The following is a 24,564-nucleotide window of genomic DNA, read 5'->3' on the forward strand; positions in this document are numbered from 1 at the left end:
TAATAAAAACCAGAAGGATTCTACATGCCTTCTGATTTTGAAACGTGCTTTAGCAGAGGGTGTTTGGACCAAAGATTCCGCTAGGATTCTACTATTTAGTAGGATTCTACTATATAGTAGGATTCTAATAGGAAGATTCTACCAAAGATTCTATTTTCTCCCTGTTTAGAAAATCAGGCTCGTTGCTTCTGTTGGGTAAATTTAAACGTGGTGATTTTACATGTTTGACACTAGCATAAAATTCCATTCTTTTGATGTATATATTGTTATCATAACCCCCTTGTAAGAGTTTTGGTTACTATCCTATTCTAATCGAAGATTCTATTCTAATCAAAATCTTACTTTCTAATTGCGACAACTTTTGTTTCTAAAAACGTTCAAGCAGAAATTCAAAGATATCCAGGAGCCTAGTTTTAACTAGAGACTTATTAATTGAATTTGTGCAAATAGGTGAACCGGGACGGAAATAGATGACGATTTCAAGTCTAGAAAACTGTGTAGACTCTTTTTTGCCAGCTTTGGTATGTCTATAGAGAAGTATTCTGACAACCACTGCTTATAAAAAAAATCTGAGGAAGATGATGAGCCTTTGGATTTTAGTCTCTCGGAGTTTAGAAGGTCAACGCGTTTTGGATTTTTGGCCTATAGATGAAAATAGAGAAGATTTAGCAATAAAGCGAACCGAGATACCCCATCTCTAAAATATATTTGTCGGTCTTTAAGCTTATAAAGTCCTATAACTCTCATTTCTGTGGAATATAGATGCTGTGGTGGTTGAGTTATTTCTAAGAAAACTAGAGATTTTTGTTTGTTTGAGAATTTGTTGTATCAAAAATGGAGTTATTTTAGAAAATTGACCCTCCATATAAAAAAGATCTACTATCTTATGTCCTCTGAGCTTCTGAAGTCTTTTAACTCTCATTTCCACTGAAGATAGACGCTGTGGTGGTTGGGAGTTTCTGAAAAAACTGGCGATTTTTTTGCTTTGAGAGTTTGTAGTATCAAAAATGGAGTTATTTTATATACTTAGCCCTCAATATGAAAAAGATCTGTTATCATATGGAACTTACTGTTATCAGCTGCTGTTTGCACGAAAATAAGTAATCGGGAGCTTCATTTCGATAATTTTATTTTCTCCTGGGGGGGGGGGCTATGTCCAGGTAGTATCCCATTTGCTATGCAACCAATCATTTACGATGTTTGTTTTTTTCATTACATGGAAGTCATCGAAGAGTTATTCTGTGACAAGACCACCTCCTTTGATAAGTGGCAATTGTAGAGGTAAGTATAGCGAATAAATTAACTTTAGCATTGTAGACCTCAAATGGCTTTATTCTGTGATAAATTGTTAGTAGTAACAGTAGTATTTATGGCAAACAGTGTCACTGAAAAGGCGCTGTCAGAGATTGTAACTTATTAAACTATTGACGTCATTTAAACAGGGAGGAGGGCAGTCTTACTAAAAAGGAATTAAAACATGCAAAAATCAAAATACACTTGATTAGTATTATAAAATTAATTCCTTGTAACGGAGAGGACCAAAAGGCAAATACCTTGATTATTAAAACAAATTAAAATTTTTATCTTACGGTTTCAATTTTGCTCCTTGGTACTGCTATGATGTTGACCACCTCAATTGTACATAGTTAAATATTTTGAAATATTCAAGGTTAACGCAAAATGTTGTGTTGCAAATGCTTAGGAGGGGACGCTTACTCTCTACCACCTGGTATAACTCTTAAAACGCCTCGTTCGCCGCACAATTTCTCCAAGCTCGGAACTATTTTGCCACGCTTGTCTCAGTCTCTAAAATGCTCGAAACACTCCCCAAAACGATTGGTGAACTTCTGCCACGCTTGGCGCGCGCCACATTGTGCACAAGAGAGCAACCCCTCAGAAGGCTAATGAATAGTATTCAGCTCAGTTCATCTTATGCATAGAGTTTTTTTTTTCTTATACTTAAGACTTAAGAGTATATCAATGAAATTGATCGTATTTTATCATACCGTATTTCAAAATATTTAGAAATATAATTATATACAAGCTATTATTCTACTTTAGAAATTATTTCGAGGCTGTCATAACTTCTGCTACGTGCAGTAAAACCTCCTGATCACTTAGAGCTTTTTTTTTCTACTTCTTTTTTATGGAGCATTGCACCTCAAAGCGGAACTAGGTCAAAAGGTCACGCTCCAAGAAGGGTTTCCTATAAAATCAACATACTTGATCTTCAAACCACTAAATTCAACCAACGCAAGATTCAACCTTACAAAATTCGATCAGGTCAAAACTAACAAACTGAAACTCAACACCCCAAAAGCAAGAACAGTAGTTGTTTAGAGATAAGCAACTCGATACCGTTGCATTCAACAAACTAAGTCGAAGCTCGTGCCTATTACTACTGCTACTACTAACAACTCACTGCAGCACCAAGTCACCTGAGGTCAGCAGAGCTGTGCATGTTCCTACTCCACCCCAATCTTTTCAAGTCTGCAGTCTGTATCCCCTCCCATGAAGTTGCAATTACTTTTAAATCCTTCCTTACGAGTTCTTTCCGTTCCGTTCGGGAATGACTTGCTTTTCGTTTGGGCCCAAATACACAGTGTTCAAGGTGGCATAAGCGGAAAAGATACAAAAAGAGCGTAATAAAGGAATAGGGGTATATTATTGAGTATTTAACACTCAGTATTTATCGCAACTTGTCAAAAAGCTCTCTGCCTCGAAATAGGTTTGAAATAGAAAGTTTAAATTCTTGAAAATACACATGCTTTGATCACTAACTACAATTATTTTGAAATATCCCGATCCCTGCCCATAAATGAAAAGACACTTTATTCCAAAGTACACCCCTCTCACGAAGTAGATTTTACAAGAAAAACGAGGAGTACTTCAAGTTCATATGCGTTTAAGAAACTCAGCAGGTGGGACAAGGCTGTATCCTAGGGGAAGGGGTTCAGAGTTTGACCCCCTTCCCAAGATTTTGTCCTACACGTACAAAAGTAACTAAAATGCAATTTTATTGCTCTTATTTTAATTACTAGGTATGTTTCCAGAACTTACACTTAATGATAATTCATTATGCGTGATAATCTTTCACGCAACATTGCAGATAACAACAAATTTAGCCCCTATAATGCTTATAATATACGAAAGGGCTAACGTTGTTTCCATTCTGCCCTCATATCAAGGCAAATTGTTTAAACTTTCATGTGATTTGCCGTCTTAAATCAAAAATAATAACGAAAAATGATTATCAATAACGGTAATTTATTTCTGGAACAAATCCTTAGTTAAGATTTATTAGGGTACTGATTTGACGGGGGAGGGCTGCCTTGCCGATTACTATCAAATTAAATAAATAACTCATAAAGTAAAATATACACAGTGGACACGAGTGCTATGGATTGGGAATGGGGATAACTTTTATGACACCTTTCTAGAATAGTACCTAACATTCAGGTAAGTTCTGTTCTCTGTTATTTTGAAATCTGACCAGCCAAAGTACACCCTTCTCACGAAGTAGATTTTACAAAAAAAACGAGGAGTACTTCAAGTTCATATGCGTTTAAGAAACTCAGCAGGTGGGACAAGGCTGTATCCTAGGGGAAGGGGTTCGGATTTTGACCCCCTTCCCAAGATTTTGTCCTACACGTACAAAAGTAACTAAAATGCATATAAAAAATTTATAATTTGTCTTTTAATTTTATTTTTCTATAAAAAGAACAACAAAGAAGACAAATCCTAGATAGGCCCTTGAGGTGGGAAAGCAGATGCACCAGAGATCGGATGTTATTGCTTTTGCATTTTCAACTTCCACGATTTCTATCATTAGGTTGTTGATGTAATCAGATATTCCCTGTCGTGATTACAAATTACTTCTTGTACGCTAATCATGCAACCGAGAGTGTGACCCGTTTAGAGATTCTCTGAAGACTTCAATTTGTATTCCAAACATAACTGCATTGACCCCCGAATGCCTAAACATGATTTAGTTTTTGACTTCCTTGACATTAACCACATAAACTAAGTTGGTCGTAAAGCAATCGAGACTTGATGGAAAAGAAATACTATTCATTAAAAACCGATTCAATTTGGTTTTTAAATCTGCACCTCCCTAAAATAATGGTGTAACTGTATTAAAAAAAAGTCGATAATAAGTCAGACATTTTTGTTGTCGAAACAGAAATAAAAAAATTCGTTGAGAAGAAATATAGCAGACCCATTTCTATTTCAAGAACTCTATTGGAGGGGCAAATTTTCTTTTTTTCTCCAAATCCATGGCAAGTATTACATGTAAAAATAGGATGGATCTTAAATATTTTTCAAGATAGTTGTAAATAACGAATTTATCTCTTTTTTAAGAGGAGGAAGAGTACTTGGATGAAAATACAGGGGGGGGGAGGCTTTGGGTCCTCATCCCACCGGAATGTAAAGAATTTCATGATAATCCCTGTAATATCTTACATTCTTAAGAAAACTCACCTATTCTGTTTTGTTCTGGCTTATATCCCAACTCGCGAAATGTCCCCCCCCCAATTGAATTTTTGCTAGGTGCTTGTATGGACGTGTAGACATAAATAAAAAATTTCTATTGAGATGCAAAATTCTTTAATCCCTGTCCTCAGTTTTGAAATGTGCACACTAATGGCAAAGGCCAAAAATATCGAAAGATATACAATTTGAAATCTATTGATGTAACTAACTAAGAAAGGAAATATATTTTTGCATCCACATAGGTAAATGAGAATTCGACTTTATTTAATTTCAGTCATTTTGTTGACCTCCGAAGTTGGGAAGTATCAAACAGTTGGTGGTAACGAACTGTAGTAAGGAGCGACCTGGCTCAGTAGTAACCCAAACTCTAAGAAAACTGAATTTTGATACCAATAGTCACATCAAAAGAATCATATTTTAATGCTGATTTTTAATATAATAGTTTCATCAAGTTTAGTCTTACCCATTAAAAGCTACGAGACTGAGAAAATTTGTTTTATTTTAGAAAATAGGGAGAAACACCCCCTAAAAGTCATAGAATCTAGACGAAAATCACACCATCATATCCAGCGTATCATAGAACTCTACTGTGGAAGTGTCAAGCTCCTATCCACAAAAAGATTTAATTTTGTATTTTTTGCCAGAAGACAGATCATGGATGCGTGATTATTTGTTTGTTTGTTTTTTGTTTTTTTCTCAGCGGTAATCGTATCGACCCAACGGTTCTAGAATGTCAGAAGAGGGCTCATTCTAACGGAAAGTAAAAGTTCTAGTTCCCTTTTTAAGTGACCAAAACAATTGGAGGGCACATTGGCGCCCTTCCACGCACTTTTTTTTCCAAATTTACCGGATCAAAATTTTGAGATAGCCATTCTGTTAAGCTTAGTCGAAAACCTAATAACTGTGTCTTTGGGGACGACTCAATCATCAACAGTACCTGGGGGAGGGACTGCAATTTACAAAGTTTGACCATTGTTTACATATAGTAATGGTTATTATGAAGTGTACAACCATTTTCAGGGGGACTGTTTCGTGTTTGAGAGGGGGTGGGTCGGTGGGGATGGGGTTAAGTGGGAGGATCTTTCCATGGAATTTATCATGAGGGAAGATAATTTCCATGAAGGAGACGCAGGATTTTCTAGGTTTATAAAAAAAGAAAATTAGAAAATAAAAAATATTTTTTCACCGGGAAGTAATGCGTAGCATTAAAACGAACATAAAATATTCTGTATACAAGGGGGGTCGTCTCCACCGCAATACCTTGCTCTTTACGCTAAAGTATTCTTAGTAATTTCAACTATTTGCTGTACGGCCTTTGTGATTCAGGGGTCATTCTTAAAGATTTCAAGCTTTATAAAATTCAAGTTTTAGTTTAAAGAGCGAGGTATTGACGAGGGGGTAAACCCCCTCATATACGTAATAGAAATTCACAAATATAGTAGTTCGTTACGTAAGTTAATTCGTAAGGCATGTATGTTAATTACTAACAAAAACTTTCGTACAAAAAACAAAGAAATCTAGTTGCATTTTTAAGTAACCGAATTTGGAGGGCAACTAGGTCTCCTCCTCACCTTTTTTTAATCAAAACCGTCCGATCAAAACTATGCGAAAGCCAGTTAGCAAAAAAATAAAATGCAAATTTCGTTTTGATTATTCATGTGCAGTGAGCCAAAATAAAAAAAAAATGCGGTAATTCAAAAACGTTCAGAAATTAAATAAAAAACAAGTTTTTTGAACTGCAAGTAAGGAGCGACATTAAAACTTTAAACGAACAGATATCATTCCGTATATGAAAGAGGTTGTCCCCTCCACAACGCCTCGCTCTTTACGCTAAAGTTTTTTTTTATTTAAAAAAAAGTGGAGTTACGACAAAGAGTCAAAATTTAGTGTAAAGAGCGGGACGTTGCGGAGGGGACAACCTCTTTCATATACGGAATGATTTTTGTTCGTTTTAAGTTTTAATGTCGCTCCTTACTTGCAGTTAAATAAATTTTTTTAAATTTAATTTAAACGAAAAATAAAATGAGTCTTTCCGACTGAAGGATAAAGATACTAATGAAGAATTCGGAATTCAAAGAACTAGACTTTTCCAATCGGAATTCTTATTGGAATCCTTGGAAGTTGGCTGTAACGGCATGAACGCAAATCCAATCATTATTTTTTCTTGATTGCACCAATAACAGATTTAGGATTAAATTTTTCCGTCAGGCGAATCAATTTTAACCGGGATGTTGACGCATTTATTTGTTTATTTTATTGCTCTTATTTTAATTACTAGGTATGTTTCCAGAACTTACCCTTAATGATCATTAATTATGCGTGATAATCTTTCACACAACATGGCAGATAACAACAAATTTAGCCCCTATAATGCTTATAATATATGAAAGGGCTAATTTCCATTCTGGCCTAATATCAAGGCAAATTGTTTACAATTTCATGTGATTTGCCGTCTTAAATCAAAAATAATAACGAAAACTGACTATCAATAACGGTAATTTATTTCTGGATCAAATCTTTAGTTAAGATTTATTTGGGTACTGATTTGACGGGGGAGGACTGCCTTGCCGATTACTATCAAATTAAATAAATAACTCATAAAGTAAAATATACACAGTGGACACGAGTGCTATGGTTTGGGAATGGGGGTAACTTTTATGACACCTTTCTAGAATAGTACCTAACATTCAGGTAAGTTCTGTTCTCTGTTATTTTGAAATCTGACCAGCCAAAATACGGCCCTCCTTCATGAAACTGCTTTAAATATTTTGAAAAATGTTACTATCGAAAGTCCTATCGAATAAATCACGGTAAAGAACTCGGCCTAATAAAAACTCTAAAAATGATTTTTCATAACAACAGATACATAAAAAAAATTGTTTTTTTTTTATATACTGATTTCAATAATATTACCCATCAAAACTACAAGACTGGAAAAATTTGCCTGATTTTCAAAAAAGGATGAGAACACCCCCAAATAGTCAAGTGATCTTAACAAAAATCAAACCATCAAATTCGGCATATCAGACCACACTACTGTAGGGGGTTTAAAGCTCGTATGTACAACAATGACGAATCTTATTTATATGTATATATATATGTGTATATATATATATATATATATATATATATATATATATATATATATATATATATATATATATATATATATATATATATATATATTGGCCAGGAGAAAGATCACGGGTAAATATTTATTGTTATTCTTTTAGATTCTTCCCAGGGGTTATTGTATGAAAACAATGGCCCTAGAAGATCGGGAGATAGCTCACTCGAACGGAAATCAAAAGTTCTACTACCCTTTCTAAGTGACCAAAAGGATTAGAGGATATCTGGCTCCCTCCCACGCCCATTTTTCCCCTATGAAATCCAATCAAAATTTTAAGATAGCTATCTAATTCAGTATAGTCGAAACGTCCAATGACTGTGCTTTTGGTGATAATATGGCACTCCGTAGTCCCTGGGGAAAGGTCTCTTAGCTACCCAATTTGCCCAACGTTCACATTTAATATTTGTTATTGGGAAATATGCGGACAGTTTTTTGTTTAATTTACTGGAGGGAGGGGGGATTTTCTAAGTAGAGAATTGTCGGTGGGGAGGAAATTTTCCAAGGGAATTTTCTAGGAAAAAAATTACACGGAGAGGGGGGGGGGGTCCGGCTGGAGTGATTAGAAAAATCGTCAAAAATTAAATAAAAATAAGTTTTTCCGACTAAAAGTTAAGAGCAACAACAAAACTTAAGACGAACAGAACTGATTCCGTATATGAGGGGGGTTCCCCCTTCCTCAACCCTCACTCTCTACGCGAAAGTTTGACTTTTTGTCCTGAATATTTATGAAAGACTGCTGAAACACAAGGGTTGTGGATTTCAAACGCCAAGTATTTTTAAATAGCTTTAAGATTTTAGCCAAAAAGAACGAGGGTTGAGGAAGAGGTAACCCCCTCCATATTTAGAATAATCTTCTCTTCGTTTCAAATTTTAATTTTGTTCTTTATGTTGAGTTGAAAAAACTTGATTTTTCTTTAATGCATAAAACATCGAAGGAAATTAGCACCAAAATTTTCTTTAAAAAATTCTTAAATGTTCATATATTTTCATAAGGGTACTTCTCCTCCAACCACCCGCAAAAATAAATCATTGATATCCTACCTCTTTTTCTGTTGGTTGCCATAATGACTCTGGATGATACCCCATGATTGAAATTTTCCATTGAGTAATTATTTAAGATAACAAAACCTTAACCATTTACAAACTTGTAAGTCTCGCCTTTTCCAATTTAATTAACATTTTTCAAGGTTAGAATGTTTAAAACTTTTTAAACGAGTGGAATCCAAAAAGTATTTGAAAAAGTATTTTAAAAATTATTCGTGTTCTCTCTTGAATTCGAATACACAAGACCTAAGAGCAGGTTCGTAGCTCATAAGCAGGAGTCTTTCAGGGGGAGGAGGAAAATCCAAAGAAATAGGCGAATAATATGGAACATGTCTTGCAAGAATCCTTTCCTTCTATGGCTAATAAATAATTACCTTATAACTCCGTGAACATTTGTCTCAGTTCATTCTTTTTTTAAGTATTGAAAAAATTGAAGAAAAACCATATGTATAGAATTGTATAGGGCATGCCAGTCATGTTGTTTTGCATATTGGATTACATTTAGCTAATGAGCACAGTATATGAGCACATCTAATGTTAGCAAAAGTAAAACAGTTCAAAATAGGAATGAAACCTTTTAATTGACAGTGAACAGATATAAAAAATTTTAACTGGATATTTCGAACACATATACAGTGTTCATCATCAGCAGTAAAAGAGAGTCTAGAAGTGGCGGTTTAAATAGAGTCCACGAAAAGATTTGCCAAAAAAGGAAATAGGATGCCTTCATAGGTAAACCAAACACCTGTTTGTGAAATTCACCTTTAAAACCAATATAAAAGAATACGATTCGTTTGTTCATTCTTGTCAGTGTTGCCAGATGTAGCATAATTATGCGGAACATAGCATAATTAGGAACCAAAAGCATCCATGCGGAGTTTTACTGCTGATGATGAACACTGTATATGTGTTCGAAATATCCAGTTACAGAAATTTTAAATCTGTTCACTGTCAATTAAAAGGTTTCATCCCTATTTTGAACTGTTTTACTTTCGTCATGGAAAGGCAGTGTGGTCTTCGAAGTTATCTAGTACTAGCATTAGAGCAATTGACTACCTTTTAGCTTTACTGAGCCATTTCAATCACAAAATTAAGAACTAGTAGTAAATTGAAGAGCTCATACTTACTTACTTATTTACAGGACCTATTCAAAGAAAAAAGAAAAAAATACAACGAAACACTTAACCCTCCTTAGGCTTTCGCTTGCTAGAAAAGAAAAGAAAGAAAGAGAAAAAAATTTCTGCACTTGCGCGGTTCCTGGTCGGAACAGCTTTTCCTAACAACAACCCATTCCACCTAACACGTTTTATCTTTTTTGGGAAACTTGAGAGCGAACGAAATTCCATTGTCAAACAGTTCGTGGTAACGAACTGTAGTAAGGAGCGATCCGGCTCAATAGTAACCAAAACTCTAAAAAATTGAATTTTGATATAAATAGCTACATCAAAAGAATCGCATTTTAATGCTGATTTTAAATATATAAGTTTCATCAAGTTTAGTCTTGAGAAACCTGAGAAAATTTGCCTTATTTAGGAAAATAGGGGGGAAACACCCCCTAAAAGTCGTAAGATCTTAACGAAAATGACACCATCAGATTCAGCGTATCAGAGAACCCTACTGCAGAAGTTTCAAGCTCCTATCTACAAAAATGTGGAATTTTGCATTTTTTGCCAGAAGACAAATCACGGGTGCGTGTTTATTTGTTTGTTTTTTTGTTTTTTTTTCCCCAGGGGTCATCGTATCGACCAAGTGGTCCTAGAATGTCGCAAGAGGGCTCATTCTAACGGAAATGAAAAGTTCTAGTGCCCTTTTTAAGTGACCAAAAAAATTGGAGGGCATCTAGGCCCCCTCCCACGCTCATTTTTTCCCCAAAGTCAATGGACCAAATTTTGAGATAGCCATTTTGTTTGGCATAGTCGAAAATCTTAATAACTATGTTTTTGGGGATGACAGTCCCTGGGGGAGGGGTTGCAAGTTACAAACTTCAACCAGTGTTTACATATAATAATGGCTATTGGGAAGTGTACAGACGTTTTCAGGGGGATTTTTTTGGTTTTGGGGGTAGGGTTGAGGGAGGGGGCTATGTGGGAGGATCTTTCCTTGGAGAAATATGCCATGGGGGAAAACAATTCAATGAAAAGGGCGCAGGATTTTCTAGTATTACTATAAAAAAAAACAATGAAAAAATAAACATGAAAACGTTTTTTCAAATGAAAGTAAGGAATAGCATTGAAATTTAAAACAAACAGAGATTATTACGCATATGAAGGGTTCTAAAAATACTTTAGCATAAAGAGCGAGATATTTAGGAGGAGATAAATACCTCGCTCTTTATGCTAAAATATTTTTAGTGATTTCAACTATTTATTCTACGGCCTATTTGATTCAGGGGTCATTCTTAAAGAATTGGAACAAAACTTACGATTTAGTGTAAAGAGCGAGGTATTAACGAGGGTACAAACCCCCTCGTACACATAATAAAAATATAATAATATAAAAGTTTGTTACGTAAGTTAATTCTTAAGTTACGTATATTTTTTACTAATAAAAACGTTCGTTGAATATTAAAAGTTCTAGTAGCCTTTTTAAGTAACCGAAAAATTGGAGGGCAGCTAGGCCTCCTTCCCCACCCCTTATTTCTCAAAATCGTCTGATCAAAACTAAGAGAAAGCCTTTTAGCCAAAAAAAAATTAATATACTAATTTCATTTCAATAATTTATGTGCGGAGAGCCAAAATCAAACATGCATTAATTCAAAAACGTTCAGAAATTAAATAAAAAAAACTAGTTTTTTTAACTGAAAGTAAGGAGCGACATTAAAACTTAAAACGAACAGAAATTACTCCGTATATGAAATGGGTTGTCCCCTCCGAAGTCCCACGCTCTTTACGCTAAAGTTTTTAGTTGTTTTAAAAAGTAGAATTGTGGCAAAGAGTCAAACTACCAAGTCTCGATCAAAGTTACCACACGTCAAACGATTATTGTTTGCTGCGAGAACATAGCCAAATAGAACTTGAAAAACACTAAAATATTATGAACAAGATCTAATAAAGTGCTAATGTGCTGTATTACGTTTAGCGTATTAAAACATACTAAAATAATTTGACTGAATGTTTGTGTAGGCAATAAAAAAATATTGTTTCAACGAATTTTAATATATAAATAAGATTTATCCGTATTTTGTGGGCATTGATGCATTAATTATGACATTTCTTCGCTGGCAACTAGAACATGAAACATAAGGAACTTCATTGAGTGCGTCAAAAAGCGGATTACCCAAGTAATCAAACTAGGACGGGTGCACGCGGCAGCCGCGGCATGGTCACCCGTTTGTAAGTAACATTATTGCATGTATTTGGAAAGTCAATTGGGGCAGGACTGGCCAGGAGTCAGGCCTGGTAGAAGACATATAATTTTTGGGAGGAATATAAAGCGTAAAATTCAAAGCAAAAGCGATTTCTAGGAAAATTTGGATAGCTATGGCGAGCTCAAATACCATTTTTACTGCTACATTTTGCTGCTTAAAGTTGAAATATGTTCAAATTCCTAAGTTGCCTAAGTTAGGTGAGTTAAGTGAAAGTATAATTTATGTAAAGTAAATTAAGTGGATTTTCCACCAATGTGAACGAGACGAAAAACCAACATGGATCCGGCATAAGAGTTTCAATTCTTTCATAAATGTAGGGTTTTTGACGATACAAATAATGTTAATACACATTGATGCTGTTTTATTAGCGTCCATATGCCTTTAAGTCAACACACATATCACAACATAAACCTATATAGCACCGAGTATACTCACAGTAAGAACATTTTCTCATGAAGAAAACTATTGTTTTCAATATTGAAGTCAATACAGAAATCAGTGTTGACAGTCCTTAGCTTCATCTAAATCAAGTTCAAACTCTTACCTTTTATGCCATAAATTTGAGACTTTTAATTCACTTCCACTTGCTGGCAAAACTTAGGAACTTTGAAGTATTGTGGAGCATTCATGATGAGAAGTTTTCACCAGCATCCATAAACGAAAATGGTATTTTTCTTTACGAAGCAGTAGAACTTTAGACTTCAGTTTCAACATAGGGAATTGATATTTGTGTATCTGCAATGCGTTTCAGTTGCCAAGCAAAATAAAATTGCTCTGATTTTCAAATCCACTTATTTCGCTTTTTCTGCTTTCGGCCCTTTTACAAGGATTACATCTGTTGAGCTTGGCTGTTTTCGTCTAAACAATATTTTTGAAAATTTCTAATAAATGTTTCTATTTCACAGAAAAAAAGTAATGAAAAAGCTCAAAATAAAAACATGTCAACTATAGGTACAGCAGAAAAAAAAACAGCAACTTTTAACATAAGTTTTTGCTAAAAATAAATTTTGTACCAGGACTCCCTTAGGTTAAAGCTCCGGGTATTTTGTCCTCCTGCTCTTCTTTCGTCAAGGTTAACCTGACTTCCATAGCTGATTCCATTGGATTACCCGGTCTAATCCATTTTTTTTTATCTTATTTAGCTCTTAATATACTTACAAATCTGCGAAAATTTCTATTCCTTGAAAAGAGACATAATTTTCTGACATTGTAAGTTACTGGTTTAATTGATGCTGGGATCTGAAAATTCCTTGTGGAGGAGTAGGTTAACCCCTTTTTTCAAAATTACATAAAAAAAACTAGTTTTTTTAACTGAAAGTGAGGAGCGACATTAAAACTTAAAACGAACAGAAATTACTCCGTATATGAAATGGGTTGTCCCCTCCGCAATCCCTCGCTCTTTACGCTAAAGCTTTTAATTGTATTAAAAAGCAGAATTGTGGCAAAGAGTCAAACTTTAGCGTAAAGAGCGAGGGATTGCGGAGGGGACAACCCATTTATTGCGGAGGGATTGCGGAGGGGACACATCTCCCACATAGCCCCCTCCCCTCAACCCCACCCCCAAAACCAAAACCAAAATCCCCTGAAACCGACTGTACACTTCCCAATAACCATTATTATATGTAAACACTGGTCGAAGTTTGTAACTTGCAGCCCCTCCCCCAAGGACTGTGGGGGAGTAAGTCATTCCCAAAGACATAGTTATTATGGATTTTGACTATGCAGAACAAAATGGCTATCTCAAAATTTTGATCTGTTGACTTTGGAGAAAAAATGAGCGTGGGAGCCCTCCAATTTTTTTGGTCACTTAAAAAGGGCACTAGAACTTTTCATTTCCGTTAGAATGAGCCCTTTTGCGACATTCTAGGACCACTTGGTCGATACGATGACCCCTGGGGAAAAGAAAAAAAAACAACAAACAAACAAATAAACACGCACCCATGATTTGTCTTCTGGCAAAAAAAATACGAAATTCCACATTTTTTTAGATAGGAGCTTGAAAATTTTACTACATGGTTCTCTAATACGCCGAATGCTATGGTGTGATTTTCGGGTGTTTCCCCCTATTTTCGGGGGTGTTTCCCCCTATTTTCTAAAATGAGGCAAATTTTCTCAGGCTCGTAACTTTTGATGACAAAGACTAAATTTGATGAAACTTATATATTTAAAATCAGCATGAAAATTTGATTCTTTTGATGTACATTTTAGCATTAAAATTCCGTTTTTTAGAGTTTCGTTTACTGTTGAGCCGGGTCGCTCCTTGCTGCAGTTCGTTACCACGAACTGTTTGATTACATGGAACATTTTTTACCGAATACTTTTAGTGGGTACTACTAACCTTGCTTAAATCTATGTATTTCTGTTAAACGTTAAAATTATAATATAGTCTACTATACACTTTCATTCAACACTATTTTTAAATGAGGCTTGATTTTGTGTAACTTCTCAATCTTATTGCGTATACACTACTTTGTACGCCATGTAAGTGGTGATAATTGATAATCTTAAAAAACTAAAAGGGAAAAAAATATATGAATAATTAGTATGAGGTAAAAAATGTCCATAGGCCTTATAAACGTAGCAATGCCTGGCTAGTAAACAAGAAGTTTAACAATTAGTGCATATATAAATAATGAAAAAATAAAGTTTTCCAAAATAAAACAATGCCTTCCGCCTTAAAGACAATTGGTTCGCACGAAAGTCTAGCATTTTCCCCCATCTTTATTAGATAACTTCGAAGACCACACTGCCTTTCCATGACGAAAGTATAACATTTCAAAATAGGGATGAAACCTTTTAATCGACAGTGAACTGATATAAAATTTTTAACTGAATATTTCGGACACATATACAGTGTTCATCATCAGCAGTAAAAACTTCGATGAACACTGTATATGTGTTCGAAATATCCAGTTAAAAATTTTATATCTGTTCATTGTCGATTAAAAGGTTTCATCCCTATTTTGAACTTTATACTCCCATCTTTATTAGTTCCAAAAATATGTCAAGTTTTATTTTATATGACGGGTAAATTATGGCAATAATTTTGTACATGACTGCTTAGTACAGTAGCCTATATATGAGAAGAAAAGGGACACAAAGGAAAAAGTTGAAAAAAGACTAAAATAGAAGTTCAGCAATATCCTTTTGACCTTGACCTTAAGAGTGTTTTAAAGGAAAAATCATTTGGTTTCCTTCATAATTAATGTTCATTCATTTAGTCACTCTCGTAAGCCATTTAAAGAAAATTGATGATTATAACTACGCAAGTTTTGATATCTATCTGCAGGCCTAGACATTTCTTAGCAGAAATAAAAACCAAATATTTTTGGCAGATCTTGTAAAAATGGTTGATTTATATACAAGAAAAACTCTCACAGTATAATGAATACAGAAATTCAAAAGACAATTTTTTTCATTTGAAATTCTTTTAAGAAATCTCAATTTAGTTCTGCTCTTCTTCTACACACAGAACACATATGAAAATTGCAAATAACTTTCTATAAAACTTTATCCACACTGATTTGATCAACGATTATAAAACATTAAAAACAAATAATACAATCAAAAAGCTTTGCGCAAAAAATATTTTGGTATAGATGACATTATTTTTCCGATTAAATTTACCTAGTTACAAAAGTACATTTAACTTCTGAGTATCCTAATTTTAATCCTTAACTTTTGATTATCGCCAGTTTATCTAGAGCTATTTCTAATAATAATTATTTGTCCATTCGTAATATTGTTCTTTGATTTCTACTTCGATAAAACGTATTTTTGTTGCATACTTGATTTTCGTTTTTTCTTCCCTGGAATAAAGTCAAGAGCCCTGTTATTGTTCAAATCTGCTAACCAAGACATTCCTTGGTGGAGATAAGCATCGATATATGGGAGTCTGCTTGGACATGGATCTTAAAAAAGCAATTTTCTCGTCCTTCTGTTTGATCAAGAGCTGCATAATCTCTACTTATTGATTGCAAAAAGGCTTGGTTCTAAGAAACACCATAATTTTGAAACAGCTCAAGAGGGTGTCTCGTAAAATCTTTTTTCTTTAAATACACCAAGCCTGTGAAGTTTCAAACTGTTTTTACATTAAATTGTAGGGATTTTTGCACAAAAGGGAGAATAATACAGAATACACAAATTTGTCATAATAGACATACAACTTAACATTAATACATCTACACTACTTGTAGTGTGCTATAATTGTATTTATGGTTGTCGTGATCGTCCTAAACCTTGAGTAAGAAGGTATGACGTATATTTAAAAGTCCCGAGATAAGATAAAGATAAGATAAGATTTGTTCATCATGAAATAAACATACAATATTACATTTTATTATTCCCCCAAAGGCTCATTAGCATGTAAAGAAGGGGAAGACACAAGAGTCACTTACTCAGAGAAGAAAAGATTAAATAATCACTTACTTAAAGAGTGAAGAGCGAAAAGGAGAAGAAAAGAAAATATGAATAAACTAAAAGCTATAGAAAACAAAACTGAGTAGATTGAATAGACTAAATTAATTAAGCAAATTAAATAGACTCCAATAAAATGATAATAAATATATAAGAAAAATAAATAAATAGGCAAAAATAACTTCTAAGAAGCCAAAGAATTTGTAACAATTTTTTGAGCAAACCGAATGAGTGGCCGAACCTACCGACAATCGGCCGAACAAACCGAATATTGCATCTGAGGAATCAGTTTTTGAATTTTTATGGAACTCTAAAAGGAAATAAATATGATACTCTTACTGCTATTAATTACTCTTATTGTATGAGCTTTCTTATTGTATTAATACTCTTATTGTATGGGCTTTTCACTACCGCACAACAGTTTGTCTTCTGAAAGTGAGAGGCTCTTTGCACGTCTTTTCAGTAGTTTCAACTTATGATTAATCTGTACCAAATGTCCGTTCGATAAGATGCTGGCCCTTTTAGGGTAAAACCTTTGTTCTGTGACACAAATTCTCTTTGTTGTGACATGGTCTCTTTTGTTCATTAGCTCAATATTACCTTAAGAAAAAAAAAACATCCTTGACTCCTTTTCGTACGCAACCATTGTTTGATGCCTTTTATTTTTCTTTTTTTTCTCGACGGATGATCACATTGGATCGACTATTGTAGAACTTTGTTAAAGGACTTAGTCTAATAAAAAAGTTGACCTAACCTTCCCGACAGTTATAAATAAAAGCTCGGAAAGATTTATGATGGTCGGATCACACCAATCCAACGATCATAATATATAGGTAAAGAAATTAATCCTTTCAAAATTCAGAGACTAACTACTTTTTATTAGATAAAATTAAATCATACACTTCGTCAAATATACCAGCAATACCATCTCCACTTGATAGATATAGATTGAACCAGAACAGATATAAATAGAATATAAAATGTGGTGTATTTATACCTGATGTACTACCTCCACTTAATAGATAGAACTAGAATATATATATATATATATATATATATATATATATATATATATATATATATATATATATATATATATATATATATATATATATATATATATATAGACAGAATTAAATAAATAGTACTAAACAATACGCCTTTGCAAATGTGCCTACAGCAGTATTGCCAACGCTTCGGAACAAAAAGTACCACATTACGTCCTAAAATTATACCACTGATCAAAAAATCGTACCATATCTATTTTTTTGCGTGTTGTGCTATGGGCAAGACGAAATTTTTTTTTGCTACGCAAAACATGTGGACGATCAGAAAATTATATTACAATAAAGAGAACAAAGTATCACATATCTTCTTTCAAAGATATGCGGGAGACGTTTTTTCCCCTGCAGAGACCATTTTGGTACCACTCCTCTAAATAGCTGCTCACCTATTTTGTATATACCGTACAGATGGCTGTGCTATTTCACGCTCTATTATGACCGCAAGAGGCCAACAACAGGCATTTCAGTAAATGTGTAAAGGGAAACTTAAAACTCTAGAAGAGAAAACAAGTAAAAACTAGAATTCCCTCCGCTGGCTAGGTCCTGACGCCCAGTCAGATCCTATTGTACCACATTGTACAACATTTTCTAAAATGTACCAGGAAATTTGTGATTGTACCAGAATGTACCTTTAGTGGTGGAATGTACCAAAGTAGTACAATTGTACCGCTGTTGGCAACCCTGGCCTACAGTGCCAGCTCTATTTCTTAAGAAAAGCTTAATAATAAACATAAACAAATATGAAAAGTAATTTGTCAAAACGCGAACAGAAAACGTATGACGTATTTGCGTAGGTGTATACATATTTTTATTCAATCTTATTCATATTTTTTTTTTTTACTAAAAATTCGAAAAATTACGAATATCCGACTCAGGGTTGAGAGTCTTATTCTGAGTTATTTTCTTTTTTTCTGAAAATTTTCTTTTGGTAAATCTTTTCAAAATTATTGAAACTTCTCAGCTCAATTGCAGAATAACTCCAACAGAACAATAATTTCTTTCCGTGTTATTCGTTTAGAAATTCGACCAAAAAATTTAACATTTTCTAGTTTCGTTTTCCCTTTCCCCCTGTTTTTAAGTTTCCCTTAATTTCCCTTTTAGTTGCTCTAGTTTCTTCTTTTTATAGAAGAATAAAGTTTCTGAATCCAAAATCTCCCAATGAAAGACGGTACTGCAATACTTTTTTCGTAAAATTAACTTGTTTTCTCTCCAAGGAGTTTTCGTCTGATTCGCCTGTTTTGGAAGAGCTAGAAAACCTCATCAAAATTTGGATCCCCCAACAAGAATTCCTGCTTACATACCTGTTCGGCTTATATACTCTTAGACATAAGACATAAGCCATTGTTGGTAGTATGTTCCTGAAAAACAGGAAAACAAGAGCTAAGAGCTCATATGGCACTTGTGACGAGGTCGGAAGAGCCAAGAGCCAAGATTTCATATAGCACGAGCTCTAGCAAAATTCTAAGAATCTATATATTGATTTAAAAGGAAAATCAGAGGCTTAATGCCGGTCGGGATTTAAAATAAGAGCTCTGAAACACGAGGTCCTTTTAAATATCAAAATTCATTAAGATCTGATTACCAGCTCGTAAGTCAAAATTACCTCATTTTCTAATTTTTTCCTTTCACTTCAGCCGCCCCAGATGGTCGAATCAGGGAAAACGACTCTATCAAGTCAATTTGTGCAGGTCCCTGACACGCCTACCAATTTTCATCGTCCTAGCACGTCCAAAAGCACCGAACTTGCCAAAGCATTGGACCCCCCTAACTCCCCCAAAGAGAGCGGATCCAGTCGGGTTATTTCAGTCGCGTATATAAGACATTTTCTTATTCTACTCACCATGTTTCATCCCGATCTCTCCCCTCTAAGCGTTTTCCTAGATTTCTGGTTTTTCCCTCCAACTCCCCCCAGTAACACCAGATGTGGTCGGGGTTTAAAATTTGAGCTCTGAGACATGAGTTTCTTCTAAATATCAATTTCATTAAGATCCGGTCACCCGTTCTTAAGTTAAAAATACCTCATTTTTTCTAATTTCCCCGAATTAACATCCCCCCCACCCCACTCCACCAAAGAGAGCGGATTCGGTACGATTATGTCAATCACATATGTAAGACTTGTGCTTGTTCTTCCCACCAAGTTTCATCCCGATCTCTTCCGCTCTGAAACACGAGGTCCTTTTAAATATCAAAATTCATTAAGATCCGATTACCAACTCCTAAGTTAAAAATACGTCATTTTCTAATTTTTCCTCTCGCTTCAGCCGCCCCAGATGGTTGAATAAGGGAAAACGACATCAAGTCAGTTTGTGCAGGTCCCTGAGATGCCTACCAATTTTCATCGTCCTAGCACGTCTAGAAGCACCGAACTTGCCAAAGCATTGGGCCCCCCTAACTCCCCCAAAGAGAGCGGATCCATTCCGGATCCGTATATACGACATTTTCTTATTCTACTCACCAAGTTTTCCTCCACTCTAAGCGTTTTCCAAGATTTCTGGTTTTCCCCTCCAACTAGCCCCAGTAACACCAGATATAGTAGGGATTTAAATTAGAGCTCTGAGACATGGGTTCCTTCTAAATACCAAATTTCATTAAGTTCCGGTCACCCGTTCTTAAGTTAAAAATAGCACATTTTTTCTAATTTTTCCGAATTAACCTCCCCCCACTCCACCAAAGAGAGTGGATTCGGTCCGATTATGTCAATCACGTATGTAAGACATGTGCTTATTCTTCCCACCAAGTTTCATCCCGATCTCTCCACTGTAAGCGTTTTACAAGATTTTTGTTTCCCACTCCAACCCCCTATGTCCCCGGATCCAATTCCAATTGAAAATAGAGCATATGAGACATAAGATCCTTCTATATATCAAGTTTCATTAAGATCCAATCATCCATTCGTAAGATAAAATACCTCAATTTTCACGTTTTCCAAGAATTCCGGTTTCCCCTCCAACTCCTTCCAATGTCACTGGATCTGGTCGGGATTTAAAATAAGAGCTCTAAAGCGCAATATCCTTCTAAGTATCATAATTTCATTAAGATCTGATCACCCATTCGTAAGTTACAAATACCTCATTTTTTCTAATTTTCCGAATTACTCCCCCCCCCCAACTTCACCAAAGAGAACGGAACCGGTCCGGTTATGTCAGTTACGTATCTTGGAATTGTCTTTATTCTCATGAAAGTTTCATCATGATCTTTCCGCTTGAAGTGTTTTCCAAGATTTCCAGCTCCCCCTCCCGCCAATGACGGTAAATCCAGACGGGATTTAAAATGAGAGATCTGAGTCACGAGATCCTTCTAAATATGAAATTTTATAAAGATCCGATCACTTCTTCGTAAGTTAAAAATACCTCATTTCTTCTAATTTTTCAGAATTAATCCTCACCCCCAACTCCCCCAAATAGAGCGGATCTGCTTCGATTATGTCAATCACTTATCTAGGACTTCTACTTATTTTTGCCACCAAGTTTCATCCGATCCCTTCACTCTAAGCGTTTTCCAAAATTTTAGGTTCCCCCCAACCCCCCCCCCCCCCAATGTCACCGGATCCGGTTGGGATTCAAAACAAGAGTTCTGAGACACGATATCCTTCAAATATGAAATTTCATTAAGATCCGATAACCCTTTCGTAAGTTAAAAATACCTCATTCTTAAAAATTTTTCCGATTTAACCGCCCCCTCCCCGATGGTCGAATTATGGAAACAACAGTTTCTAATTTAATTTGGTCTGGTTCCTGATATGCCTGCCAAATTATCGTCCTAGCATACTTGGAAGTGCCTTAACTAGCAAAACCGACCGACATAATTTGCGATCGCTATATGTCACTCGGTAGATACCAAGTGCCATAAAAGTTAATGATCAAGGCTTTTATCGATGCGTGGTATAGGGATTTTATCGTTGGATAGAACACGGAAACAAATAGACACACAGAGTCAGGTTTTGTATTCTATCCAAGGTTTTGTGTGTCAGGTTTTGTGTTGGATAGAACACGGAAACACGGACAGGGAGAGTGGCAATAAGACCAATAGGAGTGAACATTTAGAAGAGTAATTTTTTTAAGGTATTAGGTAGGTAGGTAGGTAGGTAATTTTATTCAAAAAACAATACAATAAACTTTCATTCATCAGCTAAAAAAAAATAGGCCGCAATGGCCTGTAAGCATAGCTGACATCAAATACGATCCATTTCTTTAAAATATTTAACTTACATCAAAAAGAAAAATAAGTAAGATAAATAAACTACAAAAAAAGCAAAAAAACACAAAAAAAGAAAACAAAACAAAAACTAATGATCAATTTAACAAATGGAGGGAGATACCCTTCTCTCAATCTAAGATACTCAACATTACTAATTGTTCAGAAGATGGGCCTTGAGGCGTCGTTTCAGCTGAGGCAGACATTCTGATTCCTTAACTTGCTGTGGGAATGGATTCCAGACGGATGGTCCCATGTATCTGATGCGACCGGGAAGTATTCCGAAACTCATGAACAAGATTATTTGAATTTTGCGTGTCATAATCATGATAGGAAGAACCCAAGCTAAAAAAATCATTAAAAATATCAGGCCCTAAATTATGTAGACACTGATACACTAAAATACCAATCTGCATGTCTCTGATTTTTCCAACATCCAAAATATCAAACTTCTTATATATAGACACAGTGCTAGCGCTTCCACGACCATAATTTCCTAGAATTCTAATTGCCTTATTCTGTTGCACTTGAATTCTCCTGTAATTAGACTGAAAGTTACTAGCCCAGATTAAACAACCATAATTTATATACGACGCTATTAAAGTATGGTACAGTGACATTAAAACTTTCAAAGGAAGCATATTTTTTAGACGCCGCAGCATTCCAACTCCCCTTGACACTTTGCAGGAAACTAGGTCACTGTGCGCCTTCCAACTCAGTTTGAAGTCAAGAAGAAACCCGAGGTAACGTCATATTCTTTCAGCAATAGTGTGTTAACCTAGCTCTTGTCTAACTCGATGGAAAAGTCTTTGAATACTTTTCAAACTGTTGTAATTTTAGTTGGTTAGCCTTACAAATTAAGAAAAAAAACGGAAGAGAATGGAGATGTTTGCAAACTAATTTCAGAGATGAAATACGTTTTAAATATTTTTCCTCTCAAGCAGCAAAGCATCCTCACCAAAACTGAAAAAGAATGAAGCAAAAACAAAGAATTGCAGAAGACTAAAAACAATGCCAATTGATTCAAGTTAACTGCCTTAGCTTGAGGTAGATAAAAACGCCACGTTATTGATAGCTTGTAAAAATCAACTATTGTTTAAAGTTAGTGATCCTTAAAAGTGGAAACACAGATTAAAGGTATACGAAACAAGTAATAAAAATAGAATTATAATACAGGGTGACCCAAAAACAGGGGTTCTCCCTGGAGACCTATTTTGTGACAAAATCATACCAGAGTGTACAAATTCAGTTTCGAAAACTTTTCAATTGTCGCAACTTATTTTGCGACCTATTTTGGACGAATGTCTCCAAAATAGTTGTGGTTCTAAAGCCACAGGGGGAGCTTATTCAGGCTGGAAAAAGAGAATAATATTGCTGCAGTGAGGGACTCAGTAGGACGCAACCCTAGGAAATCAGTACGTAGACACAGCCGAGAACTCGAAATGACAAGGGAATCACTGTGGCGTGTTCTCACATTTAATTGGACAGTGTAGTCCCTCACTACAGCAATGTTTTTTTCTTTCCTTGCACTCTCTTTCCTGCCTGATTAAGTTCCCCTTGTGGCTTCAAAAATAAGTCCACTACCGTTCCATGCTCACTGAATTTCGTAACCCAACTAACAATCGTGATTTTGGTGGAAAATTGCGACAATGGAAGTTTTCGAAACTGAATTTGTACACTGGGGTATGATTTTGTCGCAAAATAGGTCTCCAGGGAGAACATCTCCTGCTGATTGGTCCAAGACATTTTTGGGGCAACTATAACTGCAAACGCTCATCCTTAGGTTCATCTTTCACGTCTTGCAGCAGAAAGGATATTTGTAAAAAAAATTGATTTTTTATCAAATAAAATATGGGTACGGATCTTTTTGGGTCACCCTGTAAATAGTTTCTGAGACCATACTGGCTAATTATGACAAAACGATAGAATCGTAAAGAAGGGGAAAACGAAGATAATAGCAGCCAGGGTTGTCAACTGCCGACGTCAAAAAAGAGTGAAAATCAGAGCCAAAAAAGAGTGCAAGCTCTTATAAAAGAGTGCAAGTAAAAAAGTTGACACGTGCGCAACTTCTACCGCGCACGCAGCCCCTTTCACTGTTGTGACTACTCTTATGACATTTACAAATAATTATCCTTCGATCAGTAAACATATTACCTTTAACTTTTTCAAATGTATTTTAAGGAAACTTAGGAGGACTCCCTACTTAAATCAGTCTCTAAATAATGGGTTAGATAATGATTATCATTCTTTTTTAGCTTTAAAGGTAATCCTCTTCTGGAAATTTTCAGGTGTTTATTTTGATTGCTTGGATCTTAAAGTGAACTATAGTTAACTGCGTCAAATTAAGTTTTGTCTAATTAAGTTTTGTCAAATTAAGTTTTTGTCTAATTAATCAAATTAAGTATTAGTTGAAGTTATGTCTGCATTTTATCTAGATGTTTTGAAAGGAATATAAGAGGTCAAAGTAACTAGTTGTGAACTATAGCTGACTTGACTGTAGTCAAGTACCGATGTTATGGCACTCGGTATTTCCTAAGTGACATATAGCGACAGCAAATTCTTTCGGTCTGTCGTTCTGTCTATCTGTCTTTCCTGGTTTTGCTAGTTTAGGCACTTCCAGATAAGCTAGGACGATGAAATTTGGCGGGCGAATCAGGTACCAGACCAGATTAAATTCTGAATAGTCGTTTCCCTGATTCTAACATCTGGGGGGGGGGCAGTGGGGGGACGGTTAATTCGGAAAAAAATAAAAAATTAGGTATTTTTAATTTATGAACAAATGATTTAATGAAATTTGACATTTAGAGAGATATCATGTCTCAGAGTTGTTATTTTAAATCTCGACTGGATCCGGT

At 35.1% G+C, this 24,564-nt stretch overlaps 1 protein-coding gene across 4 annotated transcripts in view; it reads left to right on the forward strand.

The window, feature by feature from the left end:
• LOC136040540 (facilitated trehalose transporter Tret1-like) overlaps positions 1-24,564 on the forward strand; it is a 72,124-nt gene that overhangs the window by 10,451 nt on the left and 37,109 nt on the right. The window contains exons 2-3 of one of the 4 annotated variants that reach the window (XM_065724729.1): positions 1,224-1,281; positions 22,360-22,452. The exons of 1 other annotated variant lie outside the window; for it this stretch is intronic. The gene's annotated coding sequence lies outside the window, so the exon portion shown is untranslated. The remainder of the gene's footprint in view (positions 1-1,223; positions 1,282-22,359; positions 22,453-24,564) is intronic. 2 more of the 4 variants (XM_065724728.1, XM_065724730.1) reach the window with 2 other exon arrangements.

Source organism: Artemia franciscana, chromosome 21 (genome assembly GCF_032884065.1).
Source record: "Artemia franciscana chromosome 21, ASM3288406v1, whole genome shotgun sequence".
In the NCBI taxonomy this organism is placed as follows: domain Eukaryota; kingdom Metazoa; phylum Arthropoda; class Branchiopoda; order Anostraca; family Artemiidae; genus Artemia; species Artemia franciscana.